The sequence below is a fragment of the Acinonyx jubatus genome, chromosome B2 (genome assembly GCF_027475565.1).
Source record: "Acinonyx jubatus isolate Ajub_Pintada_27869175 chromosome B2, VMU_Ajub_asm_v1.0, whole genome shotgun sequence".
In the NCBI taxonomy this organism is placed as follows: domain Eukaryota; kingdom Metazoa; phylum Chordata; class Mammalia; order Carnivora; family Felidae; genus Acinonyx; species Acinonyx jubatus.
Window position 1 is genome coordinate 74,431,656 of NC_069385.1, and position 24,048 is coordinate 74,455,703.

The following is a 24,048-nucleotide window of genomic DNA, read 5'->3' on the forward strand; positions in this document are numbered from 1 at the left end:
CAAAATTGGTTAGATTGGTGATCACTATGATCACCAGCTCTATTCATTGCAATCTTGAACTGTTCCTCAGTAATATGAAAACCCTTTCAATCCTGTTTGTCATTCATGACAATAGCAGACTCTTCTTGGGGAGAAATGGGACTTTCTGCTTTTAGACTTAGGACTTCCTTAAACCTTGCCTCCTGGGTTTCCTGATACATTTTTTTTTCCATCAGGGAAAATATTTCAACAGTGTTCCATCTTTTTGTTTTGTTTTGTTTTGTTTTGTTGTTTTGTGAGGGGACTGCATGGGCATTCATGTGACTGGTCTGCTAAGGCCACCGTGCATTTTTCAGTGAGAGAACTCCCAGTGTCCAGTTTCCTCCCACTGGCCTAAAACAACATAGATCTTCATTTTGGGGTTAGAACTTTTCCCTGGGATTGTGGCATATTTCTGAGCCATATAATTCATGTTCACTAAAGGAGAAAGTCTCCTCCCCCAGTGGGAGGCTCTGGACGATATCTCAGTTAGGCAGCATTTGCTGATTTTAATCCTGATGTTCCTGCCATGAGGTTTCTGAGGGTGTCCTGGAGAGATGTTTAATATCTTCCCAGGTACCCACTGTGATTTTGCTTCTGAGCACTGCCATGAAACGGTTCTCTTGACTTCTGATATCTGTAAACTCTCCTTGGTACCTCCACTGCCTCAAATTCTCTCTGAGGAGTCATCCTCTCCCCTCCCCTAGTCTGTGTGACATAGTTGTTGTGGGGCATTATTTGAGTCTTGAGTCAAGCTATGTGAAAAATTGATTTTCTCTATTACAGCAACCCATAAGTGATCTTGCTTAATGTGGTTTGGTCACTTGTAGCCAGAACCCTGTCTGATAGACTCAAATGGTAGTCAAGAACATGTCTATTCATGTCTTCTGCCCATATAGGAGTGCTGATGCATAGGGGCACATGTACCCCAATGTTTATAGCAGTGCTTTCAACAATAGCCAAATTATGGAAAGAGCCTAAATGTCCATCAACTGATGAATGGGTAAAGAAGATGTGGTTTATATATACAATATAATACTGCTTGGCAATGAGAAAGAATGAAATCCTGCCATTTGCAGCAACGTGGATGGGACTGGAGGGTATTACGCTAACTGAAATAAGTCAGAGAAAGACAGATACCATATGCTTTTACTCATATGGGGATCTTGAGAAACTTAACAGAAGACCATGGGGGAAGGGAAGGGGGAAAAAAGTAACAAACAGAGAGGGAAGGAAGCAAACCATAAGAGACTCTTAAATACAGAGAACTGAAGGTTGATGGGGGGTGGGAGGGAGGGGAAAGTGGGTAATGGGCATTGAGGAGTGCACCTGTTGGGATGAGCACTGGGTGTTGTATGGAAGCCAATTTGACAATAAATTATATTAAATAAATTCATTAGTTAAAAAAAAGAACTAGAGTGTGTGTGTGTGTGTGTGTGTGTGTGTGTGTGCTTTTCTTCAGCAATAGAAAAAAGATGAGGGACTCACCCATTCTAAAAATGCTCATCAGTACACTAAAAAATTATTTAGAATGACAAAATATGATTAGTAAATTAAAAAAAAACCTTATGAGAAAATAGAAAATAGGAAAGAAAAAGAAATAGAAAGCAACAAAGACTTCTAGGTACACAGGTCACTTATAGTCACAGCAAAAGTTCAGCTTTTACTTATTTGTATCATTTAATTACTCCATTCCAGGTCATGTCCACAGTTTGACCCTTTCTATATCAACTATTGAATAATTTGGTACAAAATATTAGTTTGGTGTTTTAAATAGACTTTGTTTTGAAATGTGGTTAGTTCTTTGACCTTGACCAAGTTTCTTCAGCTCACTTGTTATGTTATAGCACATGTGAAGTGCCTATACTGGGGGCTGGGATAAAGCAGGAAGTCAAAAGTTAGAGTAGCTGCTATTTATTATCACCACACTTATTCAGACTACTTGCTAGAAGCATGAGTGTCTCTCCAGGTTTTCCTCTTTTCGTGGGTCCCAATCAGGGCACTGAGGCCTCTGGCCTCAGCCTCCTCCCGTCACTGGTCTGTCCTGATCATGTGGAGGTTTCGCTGCCTTTTGTATTGATTGTAACTACCAGCAAAGTGGCCACTCCAGAAAATCTGTATTTCTCCTCATTAGTTATGTCTGGGCTTCTGATTTTTATTATAAACAAGGGAGAACATAAAATGTCGTTAGTTAAGACAGAGCTCAGTGATGAAGCAACAGGAAATGATGGAAGTGACTCCCCTCTATGTAAACAGTTACGTCCATAATCCTGCTGACCAATATTAAAAAATCTGAAATCGCCCAATGGTTAACTATGATTTTATTATATGCTACTCTGAGGGTGGCAAATATATGACTTCAGTGAGGCCATTTTCCAAATCAGTTGTAGCCTGTTTCTCACTGAGCCTTAGCTTGGCCTCAGTCCTTCTCAATGCAAAGCACTGGCAGGTGCTGATAATGGGTGGGGTGTTAGTACCTAAGCTGTAAACTTTCTCCTCTTCATCCCTGGGCTTCTGCATTTTTGAGATTTTATTATTGAAGTTGCTTACATATTTTAAATGTAAATGCTCTAACACATATTTTGGTGGTGGTTGGGGGATACTTCTGGACTTTGCTTTTTTTTTTTTAATTTTAAAGTTTATTTATTTTGAGAGAGAGAAAGAAAGAGCACAAGCAGGGGAGGGACAGACAGAGATGGGGAGAGAGAGAATCCCAAGCAGGCTCCGCACTGTCAGCACAGAGCACAGTGAGGGGCTTGAACTCATAAACTGCAAGATCATGACCTGAGCTGAAACCAAGAGTCAGCCTCTTAACGGACTGAGCCACCCAGGTGCCCCTGGACTTTGCATTTTTAAGTGGGGATTTAGGCGCTGAAGATAAAGATTCTGACTGAAGGAGAAGAACAACCAGAGTTGAGAATGGTGGAGGTCCAGAGAAGACCTGAGCGCTGTGCTAGGGGGATGAAGGAAATTGACATGGAGAAAATTCTGGCTCCTCAGTGTTCTCCAGAGGGCCAGAGAAAACTGTCTTGGAGTTTGGGAACAGTTTTGTTGATGTGTTGACAGCTAAGGTTAGAGTGGCATTTCCTTTTGAAAATCCCAAGTGTGTAGAAAATGAACACTTGCCGAATATTTCAGTTTCGGTTTAGCTCCTGCATAACCAAAGTGTATGTGTGCGTGTGTGCACGCACGTGTTATGTTTTGTTTGTTTTTGGCTATGTGGAGTCCATTGTATCTTAAGAGGGGAAATACGACAAGACAGAAGAAATGATGCAGCAAGGAGCAGACAAGCATGACAGTAGTTTTATATTTGTTTTATGCACGAGCAGTAGACAGAGTCCGGCATATTTGGTTGATGGGGAGAACAAATGTGGGAGAGGGGGATACAATGCAATTGATGCTCTCAGACTTTGGCACCATCTCCCACCTCGTGACAGCCATTTGGGGTTGGGTAAAAATTCTAGAAAATAAGGGTAGATGGTCACTAAAAGCCATCTAGAACCTTAAACGTTCCAAATAGGTGAGGTAAGCATTAGGTGGGGACATTTTCACTTAAGCCATAAAATCACCAAGTTACCAAACAAGTACATTAGGTGGGAATATAAAAATACTAGTTAACATTTCATCACCTATTTTAATAAATATATATCTGACTTTGTTATTGTTGTCTTCATTCTCCAGGCTCAGAGGTTTTGGGTAGCTTGCTCAAAGTCATCATCTTGTCCGTGACCAAGCTTTGATGAAAAGTGGGTCTGACCGATACTAGAGGAGAAACTCAACCACTCAGCCATGCTGCCTTAAGAAATGAATCAACATAGTAGTTGTTACACACACACACACACACACACACCGAAGTAGGAGATGATAGCTGAAATAATATAAAAACATATCTTTTAAGATTGTATCTGTTGTGTAGAGCAAATGCCACACTTTCTAAAGTGTATTGTTTCATTAGAACACATGGATAAAGGGCTAGCTTGAATTAGTTGTTCTTATCATCTTGTTGGTAGAAAAACAGTTGAGTTTCTCTGTTGCTAAAATTCATTTGTGCTACTTAGGTCATAGTGATTGTATGTGGCAGGGGATACACTAAAACTCTTTCTTCTGGATGACGTCATTGATGGGAATGCCATTCTCAGACAAACTCACCAGGTGTAAGTTTTGATGTTCTCGGAACAGATAGCTTGCAAAACGTGAAGAGTAGTTTGCTTGTGAGAGGGGTGGTTATGGTAACCCTCAGACTGTATGTCACTTGTACAAAGTGTTAGAGGCAACCATGCATCTTAGGGGAGCTGGAAGAGTTTTTTAAAAGGGTATCTGTACCCTCTATTAATAATCTCTTTAAAAATCCTGTCTTAGTAAAGCAAAGTGTTTTCTTTAAAAAAATAAAAAAAATGAGGATAGGAGCACATGTGTGTCCTAGATCCTTCTTAAATGAACTCAGTTTGCAGAATGTCTGTCTCTTCAGCAAGTATAGGTAGCATTAGTTAGGATAGTCTGTCATGAGGCATGGTGGGCAGGTGACAACATTTAACACTTCTGGGTTCTGACAGTCATGGAAGACACAGGATCCAGACAGGAGTCAGGACTTGCAGCAAGCAGGTGTGAGGCTTCTCTAAACCTCGGGATGCAGCCCGACTTTGGTGACAGAATGGGCCAGAACCACGGACAATGGCAGCAAGGAGATTTGAGCCCAGGTCTGAAGAGGTGAAATACCCTACAGGAAGGACCACCTTGTGTCTTCAGAGAATTCTGGCTGACAGCTGGGGTCTGTGGGCGGTACTCTGGAGCAGTGATTGCATGTGCTGTCTTACAGAAGCCACTTCCTGCCACGTCTTCTCCCCAAACGATACCCCCCAAGTGAGAGGCAAGCCACTAACATTACGGATTCCTTAAGAACCATAACATTTGCCCCTCCTCTATGGTAATTCACAGAATATGTCATCAGTTTAATTTAGATGGAAAAAACCTTAAAGCAACCCTTTTCATTGTTTTCTCTGGTTATGTATTAATATGTACTGCACAGTCAGCTAGTGTGTGTGTGTGTGTGTGTGTGTGTGTGTGTGTGTGTAAACACATGTGAATACAAATATATGATCTCATTTAATCCGGTAACTTTATAAAATGATATACATATATAGTATATATGTATATATCTCTGTATATCTATTTCTTTACATATATAATACCTTTATAAAATAGCATGTCTATTTTATAAAAGAGAAAACTGGGACACAGAGAAATTGACTGATGAGTGTAAAATGTTGTAGCTAATGAGACACACAGTCTGGATAAGAACACAGCCTTCTGACTGTGAGTCCAGGATCCTTTGGATTCTCCCACCACCCCTGCCCCCCAGTTTTGACTCCATGTGAAGCCTACTGACTGCCCTAGGCATGCTTGAGTCAGGACTTTCCTGGGATATTTAGCCACCTGGCACAAGTTCTCAAAATAAGAGAGTGACAGTGCCACATCAATGCATGCAAAAAGAATACCCACACCCATCGTGTCTGATTGCACTGTGCTTGACTTCATTTTTATAGGACTTGGGTTAGGCTTTCATTAGCACACCTTTCACAGTGGGGGAGTTTAGTCAACTGCTCAACAACATATGAGGCTGTCTGGTGTGGTGGAGAGAATGGGGAGCTAAGCTGGTTTGAATCCTGGCTTGAATGAGTGCTTATGTGACACTTAAGTGTCCTTTGCAAATTACTTTGTGAACTTGATTTCCTAATCTGTGAAATGAGGATGGCAGTACTTTTCAGAGTTGTCCTAAGGTGCTTGGCATGGTGGCTGGTGATTAGTTGGTACTATTATTACTGTTATCAGAGGCACAAGTGGCCCAAGAAGTAGAAGGAAAGACCCACTCTCAGGGTCTCAAGGACCAATATTTAGGGACCAGAATGTCAAGGATCTGAGTGTTTCTCTGTCTCTCCTTCCCTGTAAAGCCTCTAGTTCTCTCTGCCTACCTTTCCATTTTGCTGATTGGATTGTTGGGGAGGGGAAATGGCTGTGAGGCTCTAAAGAGGTTGTCTGAGTTCCCCTGCTGTTCCAGGCCTCCCAGTGATTGCACATCAGCTGTGTGGGCACTTGAGGAGCCCGTGGCTATCCTGGGAAGATTTGGGCAGTGGCTTATGGGTTACCCCGCACCTCTTGGGACTCAGGGTAGGGGACCAGCTTTGACGTTTCCTGGTGTACTGTGGCTGGGAGACAGCAGAGGGCACCTCTCGCTCACGCTGGGAATGCAAACAGACACCCCCCTCCCCCTCCCTCCCCAGTCCCAGAAAGCATGGAGATAGATATTATGAAGTAACTCTTCCCCTGTGGAGGCCACAGGGACTGCTGCTCCCTCCACAACCCTTGCCTTGACTTAAAACGCGACATTTGTTTCATCCCCATGTGTTCTTGACTCCACCACCTCCCATGTCTGCTGGGGACAGCCCGTTGGTCTTTCCCTACTTCTGAGTGAAGAGGGAGCTTTGGACTCGGAGGGGGTTGTTTCCCCAGGAAGCCTGGGGACTGCCTGCAGTAACTCCTCCAGGCCTTTGTTGAGAGAGGCCTCCAGTCGTGTGTGGAACTTTGGTTTATTAAATCTGATGAGTTCTATATTTCTGCCACATGTCACAGATCACCCACGTTGACTGAGCCCTGCCAGAGCTGGGCTGCTGTTACCCTGAAATGAAGCCAGATTTTTTAAGTGGGTGGGGGTAATTCCAGTTTGGTGCAGTAAATTATATGGTTCTGCTTGATTTGCTTTGCTCTGGGCTGGGAGAACTCATGATGGAACATATCTTGCAATTTGTGTGGGGGGGTGGTGGAGCAGAGGGGAGGGGGAGGAGAGCTGGGGCAGGGGAGGGGAGAAGGCTGAAGGGGTGAAGGAGAGGGGAGCAGGGGAAGGGGGAGGGGAAAAGGAGGAAGGGGTGAAGGAGAGGGGTATGGGGGGGGAGCGGGGAAGGAAGAGAGAGAATTGTAATTTCTATAGTGAGTGGGTTGAACAGCAGATACATGCATAGCCCCCGGCTTTTCTTTTCCATCTTCCCCAACTCAGGCACTCCTTTCTATTTTAGGCTTTCAAAATTCACTGGCTTTCTAAAATTCCAGGAAGAAACTTGGAGACTCAAGTTACCCATGAAAGGTAACAATTCCTTGTACTCCCATATACTTCTGTGTCACGGAAGGAAGCTCTGGGGACTTAGAATACCAAGGAATATGCTCTTTAGAAGTTGATTTTTCTGTCAGGAGGTTTTGAAGGAGGAGGCTGGAGGTCTGGGATTACCACTGGTTCAGCCCACAATTAAGTATGGTTAGTGTCTGGGAAGAGGAGTATAGAATGACATAGATAAGGGGAAAAAAAGGTTTAAACTTCATCTTTTGCTTAATTAAATGGGAGATTAGAATAATCTGAACTTTAGGGGCAGGGGATGAGTATAGAAAACATATTATGGGGGAGTCCAGAGAAGACTAAAGTTGAGAATCTGCTTTCAAATTCTGACTCTATGCTATTCCTAGTCTTACTTTGTTAATCTGTAAAAGTGGGGATAAAATCCACCTGTAAGGATTACCATGAGGTTAGGTGAGAAAATGGGGGTGAATTCTATTGTAACACCAAGACAGCTCAGTAAACATTATTTATTTATTTATTTTTTACTATCAACACAGTCCTGAGGGTGGATGCAGGCTGTTGTCAGGGAACAAGATCCATTTGTCTTCTGTGACTTGGAAGGGGGCAGGGCCGAGCAGTCAGACCCAACAGTGTGACTTTCCTGGACTTGCAGTTCAATAGAAAGGCCTGTGGTTCTAAGAAGAATTTTTGTAGAGAACTAAGAATCACATTTTGAAGACACTCTGTATTTATAAATGTGCCCTTCATTTATTTCCAAAACAAATAGGTTTACGTAAGCCCATGACTGTCTTCTTTATTCAGGATCACTCTGCATACAGTGCCAGGTTTGGAAACTTACAAATAGTTTTAAAAAATTTTTCAGTGAGATCCAGAAAGCATCAGAAAAATTCCTAAGCAAGTAAAACACTTTTTTCCGAATTCAGAGAATTCTAAGATATATATATATATATAATATTTATTTTTTTATTTATATAATAATTTTTTATTTATTAAAAATAAATTATTTATAAAATATATTTACATATTTTATTAAAATTTGCTTCAAAAATCATACTAATGGAAAATCTTAGCTGACCAAATTGGTGAAAAGTTCTTTCTCATTGAACATTTATTTGCACTCGTACCCATGAGGGACTGGGTTGAGTTGAAGGTGGCTGCATCAGAATGACAGAAGGAAATCTTGGGCTTTCTTCTCCACTATTACATGTTTGTTGAAAGCTTGGACTCTGGTGAAAATCAGTGCTATCCAAATAGAAATGAACTGACTTTCTTCATTGATCTCTTTGTTTGTTCTGAGGTTAAGCTCTTTGCTCTCTGGCTGGCACCTAAACACCTATCTTAGGTTAAAAAAAAATTTTTTTTAACATTTCTGCCTTTTACAACCTTGTGAATAAAAAGTTTAAGCAAATTATTTAAAAGCCACTAGTTTCCAAAGAAAAATTATAATCCGTTGACAATCAAAGGATTGTCTTCAGAAATCAGAGTGTTGAGCTAGGGCACCTGGGTGGCTCAGTCGTTTTGAGTATCCAACTCTTGATATGGGTTCAGGTTGTGATCTGGGGGTCCTGGGATGGAACCCTGTGTTGCTGGGCTCTGTGCTGACAGGGTGCGGAGACTGCTTGGGATTTTCTCTCTCTCTCTGTTCCCCTCCCCCCCCCCCACTTTCTTTCTCTCTCTCTCTCTCTCTCTCTCTCTCTCTCTCTCTCTCTCAAAATAAATAAATAAACTTAAAAAAAAAGTGTTAAGCTGGGAGGACTTGTTCAAGATGCCCTGTGGGGCTCCTGGGTAGCTCAGTAGGTTGAGCCTCTGACTCATGGTTTCAGTTGAGGTCATGATCTCAGCGGCGTGGGATTGAGTCCATGTCGTTGAAGCTCCATGTTGACAGTTGTGGAGCCTGCTTGGGGTTCTCTCCCTCCCTTTCTCTTTGCCACTTCCTCCCCATCCCCCCACCTCATGCATGCACACACACTTTCTCTTTCAAAATAAATAAATAAACCTGAAAAAAAAAACCCATGAGGTTGCCCAGTTGGAGAATCCTCCCTTTTGCTCTCACCCCTGTCCCTTCTCACTCTCAGCTTCTCAGCTGTTCCCCCCACCTCCAGTCCTTTACTCTGCCTACCCCAGGTGTCAGTGAGCCCTCCATTTCTTCATGTTCTCTTTCTGGGTATGGCCTTTCTCCATCAAACACTCAATCGCCCAAGATATATTATTACAGGAAATTAGCTAACAATAGTGTTGATAATCTGTTTCTCTCAGCTCTGTTTTCTGATTCCCTGACTATGCAAATACTTTCCCATTGAAAGTTTTCAGTGATATTTTCTCCACTATTCACCCAGCCAAAATGCAAACCTTATTAAGGAACTTACTTATTTAAAATCTATTGAGTAATAGACTTTGTTCTATGCTATTACATGGAATCTGCTAAATCTTTCCTGAAAAGCACTTTACTATAGAATGCCACATGTATTTCTACTCAAATTTCTTCAAACTGCACTGTTAATAAAACAAAAATTTCTGATTTTCTGAGTATTGCATAGAGTCAACTGGTATCAAAATAAAGAATCCTTTTCAAAATAAAGAAAATTAGGCAGGCTTTGAAGACAATTGGAAGACCCTACAGCTATCAAAAGAAATTGGACTCTTTTAATAGCTTACTGCTTATTTTCATAGCCACATGATTTTTATTATTTAATTCCTTGGACTCTAAATGTACCTCTTTTACACTTGTTTTTTTACTTTCTGCATCATTATAACTCAAACCTCAGTGATTTTCTTGTGCTAGAAGACATTGTATTTTCCATTGGGCAGGAGTTGAAATGGGCAAGAAGAGGCACAGGACTTCATTAGTTCTGACCACATCCCTGCTTTATTTTTGAGAATTGTTAGCTTTATTTTTGAAGTGAATTAGCTTTGAAGGCAAAAGGGAAATGGGGGAGGTATGCCTCAGAGAGGTTGGCACCTTCTCTGACAGAATATAGAACTTTATTTTGTCTTCCATATATAATTTTGGACAATGAGTAATTATTTTCCAGCATCCACTAAAGAACTTCCCTCCTAACTCTTACTTATCCCCCCTACTCATTCAATGCATAATTGTTGAGCATCTCAGTGTTCACAGCACTGGTTTAGCCATAGGGGGAAGCAAAGCCATAGAAAGTAGTCTTTTCCCTCTCTATTTGTGCCCAGTTGCAACCAGGGACAAAAGATGTAGAACAGAATATATTGAGTAACAATGAAGCAGTAATAGAACAAATTGTGATATTAAATGAGGGCCACCTCAGTGCCTTTTAAAGGAGCTCAGAGGGAGAAGAGAGCTAAAATGTGAAGGTGGCAATTTGGTTAATAGAAGAAAGTTTTATGTGTTTGTTCTGCGCACGCACACGCGCGCACACACACACACACACACACACACACACTTATTTTCTGCCCTGCTCTGAGTCTTGGAAGGCTTTCTTCCATGGACTGTATTATAGGCTCCCTGCACTCTAACTTCCTGTTGGTTCGACCAATGGTAGGCAACAGCAAGTGAGTGGAGAGGCTGGAACAGTCCTTTCTCTGGTTTCTCCCTGCTTGGTTGTGATTTTGGCAGCAGCTGCAAGGTCCACAGCTCTTGTCTAGGCAGCCCCTATTCCAGGTCCCACTATTCTCTCCTCTTGTTGTACAAGTAGAGGGGGGTCTACAGATCTTCCTTGCTGTGATCCCCTAAACACTACCACACCTCTGTAAAGAGTGCTTTCATTTGCCAAGGCTTTTGAGTGCCATCATCCTGCCACCTGCTGGGACTCTGATTGACACCAGAGGCTTTCTAGGTATGGAAAACAGTATGCATGGAGGCCAAGATCCAAAATAAGCTTGGGCAGACCTAGTCAGACCGGAAGGAAAGTTAAGTGAGAGGGTGTACCACACAAGGTGAGTTTGGAGATGATGGTAGAGTCCAGGTAGGGAAAAACATCAAATACTAAGATGTTTGGAGCCCTCCTGTGAAAAGAAGAAAGTCATAGCAAGTTTTCATTAAAGAATTCACATGCTGGGGCGCCTGGGTGGTGCAGTCGGTTAAGCGTCCGACTTCAGCCAGGTCACCATCTCGCGGTCCGTGAGTTCGAGCCCCGCGTCAGGCTCTGGGCTGATGGCTCAGAGCCTGGAGCCTGTTTCCGATTCTGTGTCTCCCTCTCTCTCTGCCCCTCCCCCGTTCATGCTCTGTCTCTCTCTATCCCAAAAATAAATAAACGTTGAAAAAAAAATTAAAAAAAAAAAAGAATTCACATGCTAAAATAGTGTAGAGGAATCGATCTGGTGGTTGGATATGAATTAGAATAGAGAGACTGGCAGTAAGAAAATTGTTTGGTAAGCTATGACAGGAATTCTGGAATTCTTGTTGAGGAAGTGTCTTGGTCTGTCATGTAGAAAGCACCATTGAGAACTTGATGTTCCAGCCCTCCACACACCCCTGAGTCTGAAGAGATCACAGTTTGGGTGCTAGCTGAGACACCCAGTGTACAAATACATTATTGGTTTCTTTGGGTGACCGAAGGGTTAGAGGACACCTAAGCAGCTGGCAACACCTTTACATAGTGAAAATGAAAAATTACACAAGGGCTTTGCAGCAAGGAACACTTTAAAGGGGGTATGTTTTTGGCGTCGTGATATGTTTTGAATTAGAGATCCAAATATTACATTTCTTACAGATGTTGGAAGAGCATCTGCACTTCCCTGATTAGTTTCTGGTGGCTGCAGCCATGCCCCACTGTTAAGTTGACATCTGGGAGTCCCAAAATTTGGATGATGCCAGTTGTGAAGCTGTGAGTTTGTTTGCTCTCTGTAAGTACGGTTGATTGGAGATTATGGGGACCTTTCAGAGGCAGTTCTCAGCTTTCCTGATAGAGTCTAATTTGAAATTCCACAGGCAGAGATGATGTGGAGCAAGATCTCTGCATAGTAGTTGTGGCTTTCCTCCATTTTTTGTGCGCAGAGTTGGACTTTAATATTGTATAGACTTAATTAATAAAGAAACAAGATGTGTAAAGATGTTAAGAGCAGGGCTTCTCAACAATGGCACTATTGACATTTGGGCTAGATTATTCCTTTTTTTTTTTAAGTTTTTGAGTGGGGAAGGGCAGAGTGAGAGTGAGAGAGAGAATCCCAAGCAGTCTCTACACCCAGCACAGAGCCTGGCATGGGGCTTGATCTCAGGACTGTGAGATCATGACCTCAAGAGGTGGACGCTTAACCACCTGAGCCACCCTGGCACCCCCGTATGATTCTTTGTGGCATGTGTGTATTGGTGGGGGTGGGGAGAGCTGTCTTGTACAGCGAAGGATGTTTACCAGCATCCTTGGCCTCTACCCACTAGACTCCAGTAGCATTCTATCCTTCTGTTCCAGTTGTGAGAACTAAAATATGTCTCCACACATTGCCAAATGTTCTCTGGGGCAAAATCATACCTGACTAGAACCACTGCTAAGAGAAAGCAACAAGAGAAGTACTGTCTTTGGTAAGTTGAAAACAATTCTTTGCAAGTGACCAGTGATGCAGATTTGCAAGAAATAGAGAGGCAAGAGATTTGGTGTGATATAAAATAGAGGAAAAATGATTGCCCCTAGCCCTCAGTCACACCAGCATTATGCTTTCACTGCCTAAGCAATGAGTTAAAGACAATGGGAAGCAATAAATTTTCTAGATGTGTGGCATAGCTTTGGATTCAATGATCAATTGGACCACCTATGGCCATTTCACTTCACCTTGGGACTTCCTTTTTCACATCACCGTGGAGGCCACTGAATTGCCTTGCTGTTGTTTTATCATGTAGTCATGGACTTTGAGTATTCATTTAGGACAGGAAAAAGAATCTAGACTTCTCTATCCTTGTAAGATCTTAGGGACATACAATAGCTAGAAATGTTTAGGAACCTGTATATTAATGTTTTTCAACACTGGCTCATTAGTTGGTTTTGTCCCATTTGTCGGTCACAAAATCATTAGTGAGCCATGATCAGTACTTTTTAAAAAATTAAATGAAATAAAAAGAAATATTAGATTGTATCATGCAAAGGATAGGTAAATATTGAATTGAGAGGTTGTGATTTCTTACAATGAGTCATGGTTAAATTTCGAAAACCACTCTTCTATGTAGATCAGAAAAGAGAAGTACTGATTATTCATTACTGGGAAATCAATTGATTTGGAATGATCTTTGACTTGATTTAATGTACCATTCAACCGCTTTGCTTTAGTGTATTTCAAAGTAAAGTGATAAAATATTCGATTATGAACAAGGCATGATATGATGTTGCGGGCTGTGGTGAGATTAAAGATGAAGAGAATATAATTCATAGTGGAAAAATTTAAGAAATGAAAATTTCCAGTACTGGCTGATGATGGCAGTGAAGCTTTTCAAGGACTAGTTAACTAATGTGTGAGATAAGAGCTGTTGTATGACTTCAGAGATCTCTGAAGGTCAGGGGTGCTGGTGAAAGCTGCATGGAGAAGAAAGGGGTTGGGTGTGCCTGAGTCCTTAACCAAAAGGAGATGTGTGGGAAGGGGAGTGGGGAGGACAGTCCAGGCTGCTGGTAGAATGTGGCGGGAGGCAGTAAGTAGACTGGTTTGCCCACCAGTCTGGGCAGTTTAGGATAAATTCTGAATATGTGTAGGGGCCAAATCTGGAGGGAATTCCAAGGGGTTTGAATTTTGTTCTTAGCCCACACAAAATCATGAAAGGCTCTGAGACAGGGGATTCCTAAATGAGCAGGATATTTCATTCATTCATTCACTGAACAGTAGTTATCAATCATTTGTTAAATAAAGAGAAGGGGCGAGTAAGGCAAAAAGATGCATAATATTTGGTTGCTTACTTAAATTTCTTTACTTAAAGCCCAGAGAGAGAATCATATAAACGTTAGCCTCTCAGGAAATACAGATAGAAGGCTAGAAGTAATCAGAGGAAGGAGAGATTGATTTTGCCTGATATTTCGAGAATTTTTATTTGTTGAGATGGGCAAGGACTTCATGAGCAAAGTCCAAAGAGGTCCAAAAGAAGAATGAGTAGTTAATCTGGTTGGGTTGGGGCACTGGTAAGGCTGGTTGGGAGTGCCCAAAAAGTGCCTTGAATGCCAGTTGGCATGTGTCCTCCCTTTTGCAGGCAGGGCCACCTGCCAAGAATCTGTCAACCTAGAGACATGCAGTTAGAGGTCTGCTGCTTTAGGGTGAGCAGTCTGGAGGTCATGTGCCCAATGGATTAGAAGAGAAAGGCTGAGTGATGTAGCATTTCACTATGAACTTTAGTGTACCCCATTCTTCATCATCCTGTGAAGTCTGTGGTGAGCCAGGCTTTTGAGTACATGGGATTGAGGGCACCAGGTGAGCATCACCAACTTAATAAAGAATAATAAACAATGTTGGTCATTGCTAAGTATATTGTTCATTGAATAAAAGACAAAAACAAAGAAGGGTAGTTGTGGGCTTTTATTTTTGCCCAACTCCTTTGTCTTTGACCTATTTTTTTTTTGTTTGTTTAAACAGTGGGGAAAAAAAAACAATAAAAGGGCAATATTCAAACAGCTCCTAAAACATGACATCAAGTCTCCACTTTATTTCTAGAGCTCACAGCCTTGGAAGGCAGCTTGCACAATCCCAGATTCCTAGAGTCTTTGTGTTTCCTTCCCCCTGTGGATCAATAAGTTAAGTAACACGTCAATACCAAGATAGCAGATGAACATCTGTCAGGGAAAACTGGTCCTAGGGGCTTTGTGCTCTGGTATGGAAAGTGTTTGATCTTGGTGTGCCGTCATCAAAGATGGGAGAGAGTTTATTATCTTTTATGATCCCGACTTACTAACAACACCTGACAGGGTGATTGTGTCTTGGCCTCTAGTTGGAACTTGGGATGTTCTCATTGGCTTGTGCTTGTATGAGGCCCAGAACTTGCTGGTGAAATATCAAAACAAGCTATAATGTGCTTCTGGCAATGGGATTCGGAACAGCTGCAGGGCTTTCTCCTATAGCCGGCCCGCAGGAAGATGAAAAATGAAAGTGGAGCAATCAATCTCTAGAGCATTCTATATATTAATAATGTTTGCCAACTCCAGACATTGTCTAATCAATACCGGGTGTAGGAGTTTGCAATGGTTTGTAATACTGGGTATCCCTACTCCAAACAGCCTGAACCTGTGGCTTGGGAAAAAGGGGGCATCGTACCATGTGTGCTCTGGTGTCTGGGCAGGAAAGCATGCTAAGACCCGGAACTTGACTCACAAAAGATGGGATCGGGGCGCCTGGGTGGCTCAGTCGGTTGAGTATCTGACTTCAGCTCAGGTCATGATCTCATGGTCCGTGAGTTCGAGCCCCGTGTCGGTCTCTGTGCTGACAGCCCAGAGCCTGGAGCCTGCTTCAGATTCTGTGTGTGTGTCTCTCTCTCTGACCCTCCCCCGTTCTTGCTCCGTCTCTGTCTGTCTCAAAAATAAATAAACATTAAAAAAAATTTAAAAAAAAAGATGGGATCTCTCATATTGAGGAAGCTAATTCTTGACATTTTATAACAAGGACTGACTCCCAAAGAGGCTGGACAGCCCAATGGTTTTCCTCCTCTTGTCTGCCTCACACTCCTTGTTTCTGATGTGTTCAGTGAATCCAAAGAGGGATCCTCCCATGAGATGGGCAGAGGAGAGGTGTGGTGCAGCCGCCAGGGGGAGCCCATCGGGCAGAGTCCTCAGGATACTCTGGGCCTCCAAAGCCCGGAAGAAAAACATTTATTTCATGGAGTTTGGGGATTAGAGATGATTGTAAACACTTGGGAGACTCACTGAGTGCAGACATTTGTAAAACAATAAAAATATGAACAAAAGTCATCTACTGCCATTGAAGAATGTTATTTAGCTCAAGTTTGAATGGTGTGGGCATAGAGAAGAATTTCCCTTTTAGGAAGGTCTAATCTCTAGAAAGCAATGATGATCCAGCAGGAGTAAAATGGAGCACAGAAGGGGTGCTGTGAGAGAGGCATTTCAAAAACTTTAACAAAAACCATTAGTATAATAAATACATTTATTTTGATGCAGTCGGCTCTCATCAGTAACTTTTTCCAGGCCCATGGGCTATGAGTGTGCCCTAATTTTTTTTTTAATCATCAAATTAAGTCTTCACTGTAAACAAAAACAAAAGAGCAAAACTCCAGCTTAAAAGTTGAGCCCTTTGACTTACGACAACGCCTCCTTCCCCCTCCCCCCATGCAACACATTCTGGCAACATCATTTAAAGGCTGAATCCCCTGAGAGGCTGCCAGGTAAGAAGCGTATGCACACACATACATCTAACAAGCTGAAAACCAAAGCAGGGCTGGCAATTTGCTCATAAACCAGATAATTAAGGATGTGCCAAACTACCTGTGGGGGACCCAGGATTTATCAGTGGTTTTTATTTACTGTTTAATAGTATAGCATGTTACATAAACCTTTAAGTAAAACTATTTGATTATTAAAGAAAAAAACAACAGGCTTTTCAAAGTCACAACACCTCCCCTGCAGGGTTCTAAAATCAGTGGAAAATGAGCAGCATCAATAAACACTGTGACTTATGTCAATAAATGTTCTGCCCACCCGGGTACCTTGTTACCCAGGAGGTGTAAAAGGGCCAAAGTTGAGCTATGAAGATGTTTGCTAGTTCTTCTTTTATGACTAGGATTTTAGAAGTGTAGATGTCTTTAAGCATAGATTTGAAAACTTCTTTTTTCAGTGGGTCTATTTCAAGGGTTGTCCTGTCTACCCTATATTTCTTGTTTAAATATTTTCCTCTTTTTTAAGGTTTATTTTTGCTAATGGGACTTGAGCAGTGGCTCTGAAACTTGGCTGCACATTAGAATCATCTGGAGAAGCTTAAAAAGTCTCGAGACCTGGCTTTCAACTCCAGAGATTGTGACATAATTGGCCTAGGATTTGGTTCCAGTATTAGTATTAAAAAAAATCCCCCAACACTAATGTGCATAGTGATGACCCCAGAACCCTTGCAGAATCTGACTCACCAGCTGGGTAAAGAGGGGTGGGTGTCTGCATTTGTAAGGAGCTCCTGAGTGATATTGCTGCTATCTGAGAACACACAGTAGTGAGGAGTATCTAGGGGAAGTGTTTTGGGTATGAATATGTTTTGCTAAAACAAGTAATCTATCAACCAAGAAGGTTGATTTGGAAGGAAGATAGAAGGTAAGGTGGAAGGTTCTTTCCGTTTTTCTCTAAAGTCTGATATATGTGGAATTTCTGGGCCCATTGGCTTAGATTCTTTCACTCTTTGTAGTATAGGTAAATCCTATTAAGAGGTAAGATTTTCCTAATATAACAGTAATTTGATTTAAAATGCACCCTGCTGAGTGATGGTTTACTTAGGCCAAGGTGTTTCTAGGGATGGCTGGAGTCAGGAAAGGGAAGAGTAAGGTCACATTCTAACCTTGGTTGACTTACTATTTGCCCAGGCACTAGGTCAAGTTCTTTGAACACATTGTGTTATTGAATCTGGGCTTGTTCTCTTTTCACATTTGCAGAAGGGGACCAAAAATAGAATTAATGACTGGGGTGGGGAATAATTCTCTTTTTTGCCCATCTATGTGTTCAGGGTCCCAACTGCTCCCCTGCCCCTACCATAGTATCTGTCCCTTTTGGGGAGTCTGGCTTGTCCTGTTGGGATGACCTAGTCTTCTCATTCTTTGTCAAGACTATAAAGTCTTCTCTTTTACTGGGTTGCAGCTACTCTGATAACTTATTTATGTTCACATATTAATGCGTTTTGTTGGCTAATATCTTTTTCCTGTGACATAATTATTAAGTGTTTTCTCTTTTATCTTCATTTCAAAATGATAAAGTTCTTACGATTGCGTTTCACTGTTTTCTTCATGGCTCTTAAGTGATGCCAAAGTAACCAGTCAATTCATTAAGAAAACAAATCTGTCAAGTGTTGTGTTTGAGGTCTTGGGGAACAAGCAACTGCTTGACTGACAATGTTGTTTTCTTTCCTCTGGCTTGGTTGGCATTGGATGGATCTGACCACAGAATCTTAAGTACTTATTTTTTGAAAACCTACCGCTGACTTGCATCCGAGCCGGGTGGCTTTCGTGGTGCACACAGTGACCCTGCTCACCACTGCTGGCTCTAAGGGGGAACACAGAACCGTGGGGGTTTTATCACACGCAGTCTCCCCACCCTTGGCCTGACCCCATGCCTCCCACCCCTTCATCCCTTCACTCCTCAGAACTCCCTTCAGAAGCAAAATGGGGATTTTTCTCTTCTTTGATCCTGTTGGACTTTCCCAAACTCAGGGCATGTATGGTGCAGAGTATTTGGGTTAGGAGAGAACAGAGATTCTGATGGACACATGAAACAGGTAGCAAGGACTTCGGCTGCCACTCCCCAACCGAAGCTGCCTCTCCTGACAGCTGCAACTGCTAAAACAATCTTGTTCTTTTGTTTTCCACACTTAAAAAAGGCCTTCAGCCAAACTGTCGCCCCTGACCTTGTTTTATATTTCCAACGTGCATTTTATTAACTCCTTTTTCATATGGTACATATGGAGCCTGCCACCAGATGAGAAGGAGGCATATTTTGCAACTCTGATGGAAAGAGCAGTGGTGAGCAATGAGACACCCTATGCACAATTTTTGTGGCAAATACGTCTCTTGTGTTGACCTGAGTTCCAGTTGGGTAAGTGAGCTTCGTGCATAGGTGATAAAAAAATGCATTTACGTTGCATGGATCACTTGATCAAGAAACACATACAAATAAACCTACCATTAGCCATGCACTCAAAGCCTTCTGAGAAGGGGAAGTCCTTTTGACCAAAAGATAATTGAGAAGAAAAGGAATGTGCTCTTTTGTGATGGTGGAAGTTTCACTCTTCAGTTTGTCAGTTCATTAGGGCTGAATAAGGAAGACGTTGGAGTATCGTACAGCTTTAAAAAACTAATCCAAATAAAAATCCATCTTGCCTACACTTTCATTGATTTCTAACAGTCCTGTTCCTTACAGAACAACAGCCGGGAAAATAATTTCTGTCTATGTAGGAATGATATACTGCCTTTTCTTTCTTTTCTTTTTTTTTTTTTTCAAAACCAAAGTTAAACTTTTTCCCCCCATGTTCCCTCCCGGAGTGTGTGCCTGTGTGCAGGGGTGTCTATCTAATTGGCCACAAGAGAGAATTAAACTAAATAAAATCACTATCCATGGGGGCCTCTAAATATGCCTTTTTAATTTGAAAATTTTTGTGGGTTATAGTGTAATTCAAGCTTTTCAAGGTTTATTAGTGCATAGCTGTTCGCGGGGCTCACAGAGCTCAGGACTCCACGTCCGATGCTAACAGAGAAAGCAAAAGTGCCTTTCATCCGCCGACCACATAAAGTGACCCGACCTTCAAAAAAGGCCTCCCTCAAATAAAACACATATTAATAAAAGTGACTGAAGGGAGTTGAAGTTGGTAATTTGTGCTGCTGACTCGACACTGTGTTCGTCATCCCCTGTCGGAGGAATTCTGACAATTCACTCCCCAGCCAGGGAACACTGTGCTCACGATGAAGACGTTGCTCGCAGATACGAGCGAGCGGATGCCAGTGACTTTACGCGGTCGCTGCAGTCGGAGTCAAAACACGCCGCTCTTGTGTAATTAATTGCTGCGAGAGGAAACGGACCAATGGCGCCTTCTGCTGTGAAGCTGTTAATGGAGAACTTATGGAGAGAAAGTCAAGTCCTCCCGTCCAAATTGGAATGTGAAAGAAATCTGTTGGAAGGTGATGACAGAAATGAAGTAAAACAGTTGTTTCCTGATCCGCGTGCCAGGTGTGTCTCATACTGTGATAAATAAGATCTGCGTCTTACACTCCAGAAATTGGGGGAATATTACAAGCGTTTATTATGGCGAGGCACAAAAAAAAAATGCACTTGAAATGCTTTGTTTCTCCTGGCACCAAACGGTGAGCAGTTACCGCACAATGCCTGGAGCTGCTAATTCCTTTGTTTCGGTTCAAGCCAACATGGCCTATTAAAAGCTTAAATTCAATTTTATTGTTAAGGTATTTATTAACTGATTATGAAAAGACATTAAAAGCCTCATAATTAAGCCACTAAGTTGCTCCTTACCTTGATCAATTCTCTTTTCTTACACAACAAACTGTCCTTGCTCTTTGACCTGACGGTTCACTACCTGGGGGTTACTTGTTTCAGCTCTGCTGCAGCCAGAGCCTTACACTGAAAGTATCTGTGAGAACCAGTGGGTTACGGGTACAGGCGTTTCCCCACAGCTACAGTTGTGTGCGGTGCTTGTGTTCACTTTAAAATCAGGGCCATGTTGCGCCGAGGAGGGTGTGTGAATGATTCCTGACAAGTTTTTAAAGCGCCTTCCTGACGTCTTACTTGTTAGGAAGCTGTTGCTAAGACGTTCATGGGCACCCGTGTGAACACGCACTTGCAAGTGAACAGGCTGTGGGATGTCACCAGGGCACTCGTGTATCTCTTATTTGTGGCTTGATCTTGGACATCCATGTTAAAATGATCATTATACTGAAATGATTTTCCTTTCTTGCTTTTTAAAGTTTGAAGTATTTTTGATGTATTCCATTCCAATTGTTTTCTCCGGAAACTTTAACAAAAGCACATATACAATGGTCTTCTTAAGCACAAAAGAAAAATTTTATTTAAAAATGATGGGAAATCCTGACTATAAATTGTAGTCTTTTTGGCCATATAAAGTATGGGTAAAAATGTGTGTCTTTTTGACAATGGAACTCACCTGTTGAAACTGTTTAAAAAGTTTTTCAATAGCAATAACTAATCCTCGGATAAAGCCCATTGATTGCAATACTACCAGGAGTCAAAGCAGGATTTGACGCTAAAAAATAAAGAAATTGCAACAACCTTGAAAACACAAGATATCTAGTTATCTATCTAGATATCTATCATATGTCTTATTAAAATCTTCGATTTCAGTACCACAATCCCTGCTACTGTTCATTTAAAATTGGTTTGCAAGATGAAGAAGCCTAATTTTTAAAGAGGCCCCTTAAGCATATTAAGGAGATTAAGCACACTTAAGTAGAATTGCCTGCATAATGAGTATGGCTTAATAAAATTATAAACTATCAACTCCAGCTATGTTTCCTTCAAGGATGAACCATAATTTTTGTACTCATGCACATCATCAAGAATTTATAGAATTAGTGCTGAGATTTTGAAAGAGATTTGAGTAAGGGCCAATTTGAGGAAATTGAATCTTGGCGTCATTTGACTTTTTTCTTAAATGTTGAGTTACGGCTAATTTCAAAAATTTTAAATAAATGCTCACAAAAGCTAGTGTCCTTACCTTTGCACAACAGACTCAGAGTAGTTATCATGATAAGGGTTGTTGTTTGCCATTTAAAGTTGTCTTGTTTATTTCATAAAAATGTTGAGAGAGGAATCACTATTTTTGAAGAAAAACAGCTTTTCTTATGTGTTACTAATTACTGATAATATTTTTAATGTCCTTTATGTAATACCTGTCTAGGAAAAACAAGAATTATTTTGTTTGAATTATTCTCATTGGAATTAATTTATCAATCATATTTCCTTCATTATTAAAAGCATAAAAAAGAGATTTTGTAGTTACCATGCATCTTGAAAATGCATAATTAGCCTGTTTCTCAGTCTTTCAATAGGGTATTTCATTCATTCATTCTTTCTTTCATTCTTTCACTCCCAGACTCACTCGCTCACTCACTAGACAAGGATTATGTACCTATAATGGGCACTTTTGGGTCCTGTAGACTAATAACAGTAAAAGCACAGTCCTTGTCCTTGAAAATCTCTGGGGACGCCTAGGTGGCTCAGTTGGTTGGGCGTCCAACTTTGGCTCAGGTCATGAACTCATGGTCCGTGGGTTCGAGCCCCATGGTGGGCTCTGTGTGGACAGCTCAGAGCCTAGAAGCTGCTTCGGATTCTGTGTCTCCCTCTCTCCCTCTGACCCTCCCCTGTTCATGGTCTGTCTCTCTCTGTCTCAAAAATAAACATTAAAAAAAAATTAAAAAAAAAAAAAAGAAAAAGAAAAAGAAAATCTCCTCTGAACAGAGGACTGGATGAAGAAAGAAGACTTGGAAAAAATGTGACCCAACTACCTATTTTATTTCTTCATATTTTTTTTTAAGGTTTATTCATTTTTCAGAGACAGAGCATGAGGAGGGGAGGGGCAGAGAGAGAGGGAGACACAGAACCCGAAACAGGCTCCAGGCTCCAAGCTGTCAGCACAGAGCCTGACACAGGGCCCGAACTCACGGACGGCGAGATCATGACCTGAGCTGAATTTGGATGCTTAACCGACTGAGCCACCCAGGCGCCCCTATTTCTTCATATTTTGAGTAGAGAACCAGAAAAAAGTGATCTATAAATAATTCAGATTTGACTGTGGATAAAACCGTTTATACGATTGTCTTGTCTCTCGTTCTGTTGACTGCTGTCTAGGCTTCTCTTTTGTCTCTGTGTCTGCTCCTTTGTCACTTGCTCACACTACATGCATCATGTCTAATATATCACCAGCCCACAGCCCTTCTCTGATTGTTCCTGATGTCCAATCAGTGTCAAATCACAACTTCTCTGTCCCTAGATGGTCTGCTTTGAACAGAAGAAAACACAATTCCCACAGAAGGGTGTCTCTGCTTTTGTGACCTCTGGATCTGTGTTGTGTTCCATGTTTAAAGAGTGCAAAGTAAGCAACTGAAGAACTTCCACATCCCTCAAGAAACCACTCCAAGTCCTGGGGGTTCCATTGAGAAGAATAACACATCCATGAAGGAGCTATCTCTTTATAAGAGCATTTCCCCCAACTGACCGAAGCCAACAGTATTTGCCAGGCAAATATTATCTGGTGGCGGGCTGCAGCCAGCACACCTCCCACTGCTTGAATCAAGGCCTGTTGGCAGCTACAGAAGTGAGGTGTCGCTAACTGATGTGTAATTATGGTAGACAGAAAAATGTAGACGTGTTAGCAAAGTCAATATTATGGAGACCTCTGTCTTCCCAAATATTGTAAGTCAAAGATATTTCTAGGGTATAGCCCATTACATTCTCCATTTTTACGACCAGTCACAAATGTATTTTTTATTAGCTGGTGTGCTCAATGTTTTGAATGTGTAGCCCTTATTTTCAATCTCATTTTAGTTTGTGGTAAGTGCAAAAGGATTTTTGCTGACTTGAAATAGTGAAGCTGCTCTCTTTTCACTGAACAGCAGGGCCTGTGGCACTGAGAGTTTATTCCACAGCCTTCTGTGACTCTTGACTGTAAATTAGTCTGTGAAGTGGTGTTTATTGCTTAACCAGGAGGTTAAGACAGCCTAATTATATGTTTGTGCAGGAGAAAACACCATGCCCCACCGTGAGCAATTATCCTGTCCCCCTCGCATAGCTTAATCTAGCTCCAGCTAAGAAGAATGAGGAGATGGCCTGTCTTCACCACAAACTTAGCAACCATGCGTTTTCAGTGTTAATTAGAAATTTTGTTCACTGGAAGGGTGACTTCTTAGCATAATTCAGCCTTCAGCCAAGTGGAAGGCATCTGGGAAGGCTACTTGAGGTGTCTGTCTGGATTTGATCTCTAATTCCACCCACGGGACAAACCATGGGTGGGACTCTTGCCATACTGTCAACTTCATCGCATGATGCCATTTCCCCTTTTTATACGCATGTCAGGAGAAGGACCGTGAGGATACTGTGGCTCGGTGTAGGTTTTTTTTTTTTTTTTAAGAAATGAAAATCCTGCTTATCCTAAGGGACTTTTTCTTATGTTAAGAAGGATGTAGTGAATGAAAACCAGAACGAGATCAACAGGTCAATGTCTTTAAAGTTGGTCATAAAATGTATCACAACAAAGAATCCATAGGGTAGGAATGGCATGCCAAAGTACCTCTGTCTTTGTTCTTG

General features: G+C 41.7%; 1 long non-coding RNA gene across 1 annotated transcript in view; it reads left to right on the top strand.

Moving 5' to 3' along the window:
* The window catches only part of LOC113598502 (uncharacterized), a 299,088-nt gene that overhangs the window by 237,766 nt on the left and 37,274 nt on the right, over positions 1-24,048 (top strand). Inside the window, exons 6-7 of the long non-coding RNA XR_008298486.1 lie at positions 11,827-11,959; positions 12,523-12,632. This is a non-coding gene — a long non-coding RNA (uncharacterized LOC113598502). The remainder of the gene's footprint in view (positions 1-11,826; positions 11,960-12,522; positions 12,633-24,048) is intronic.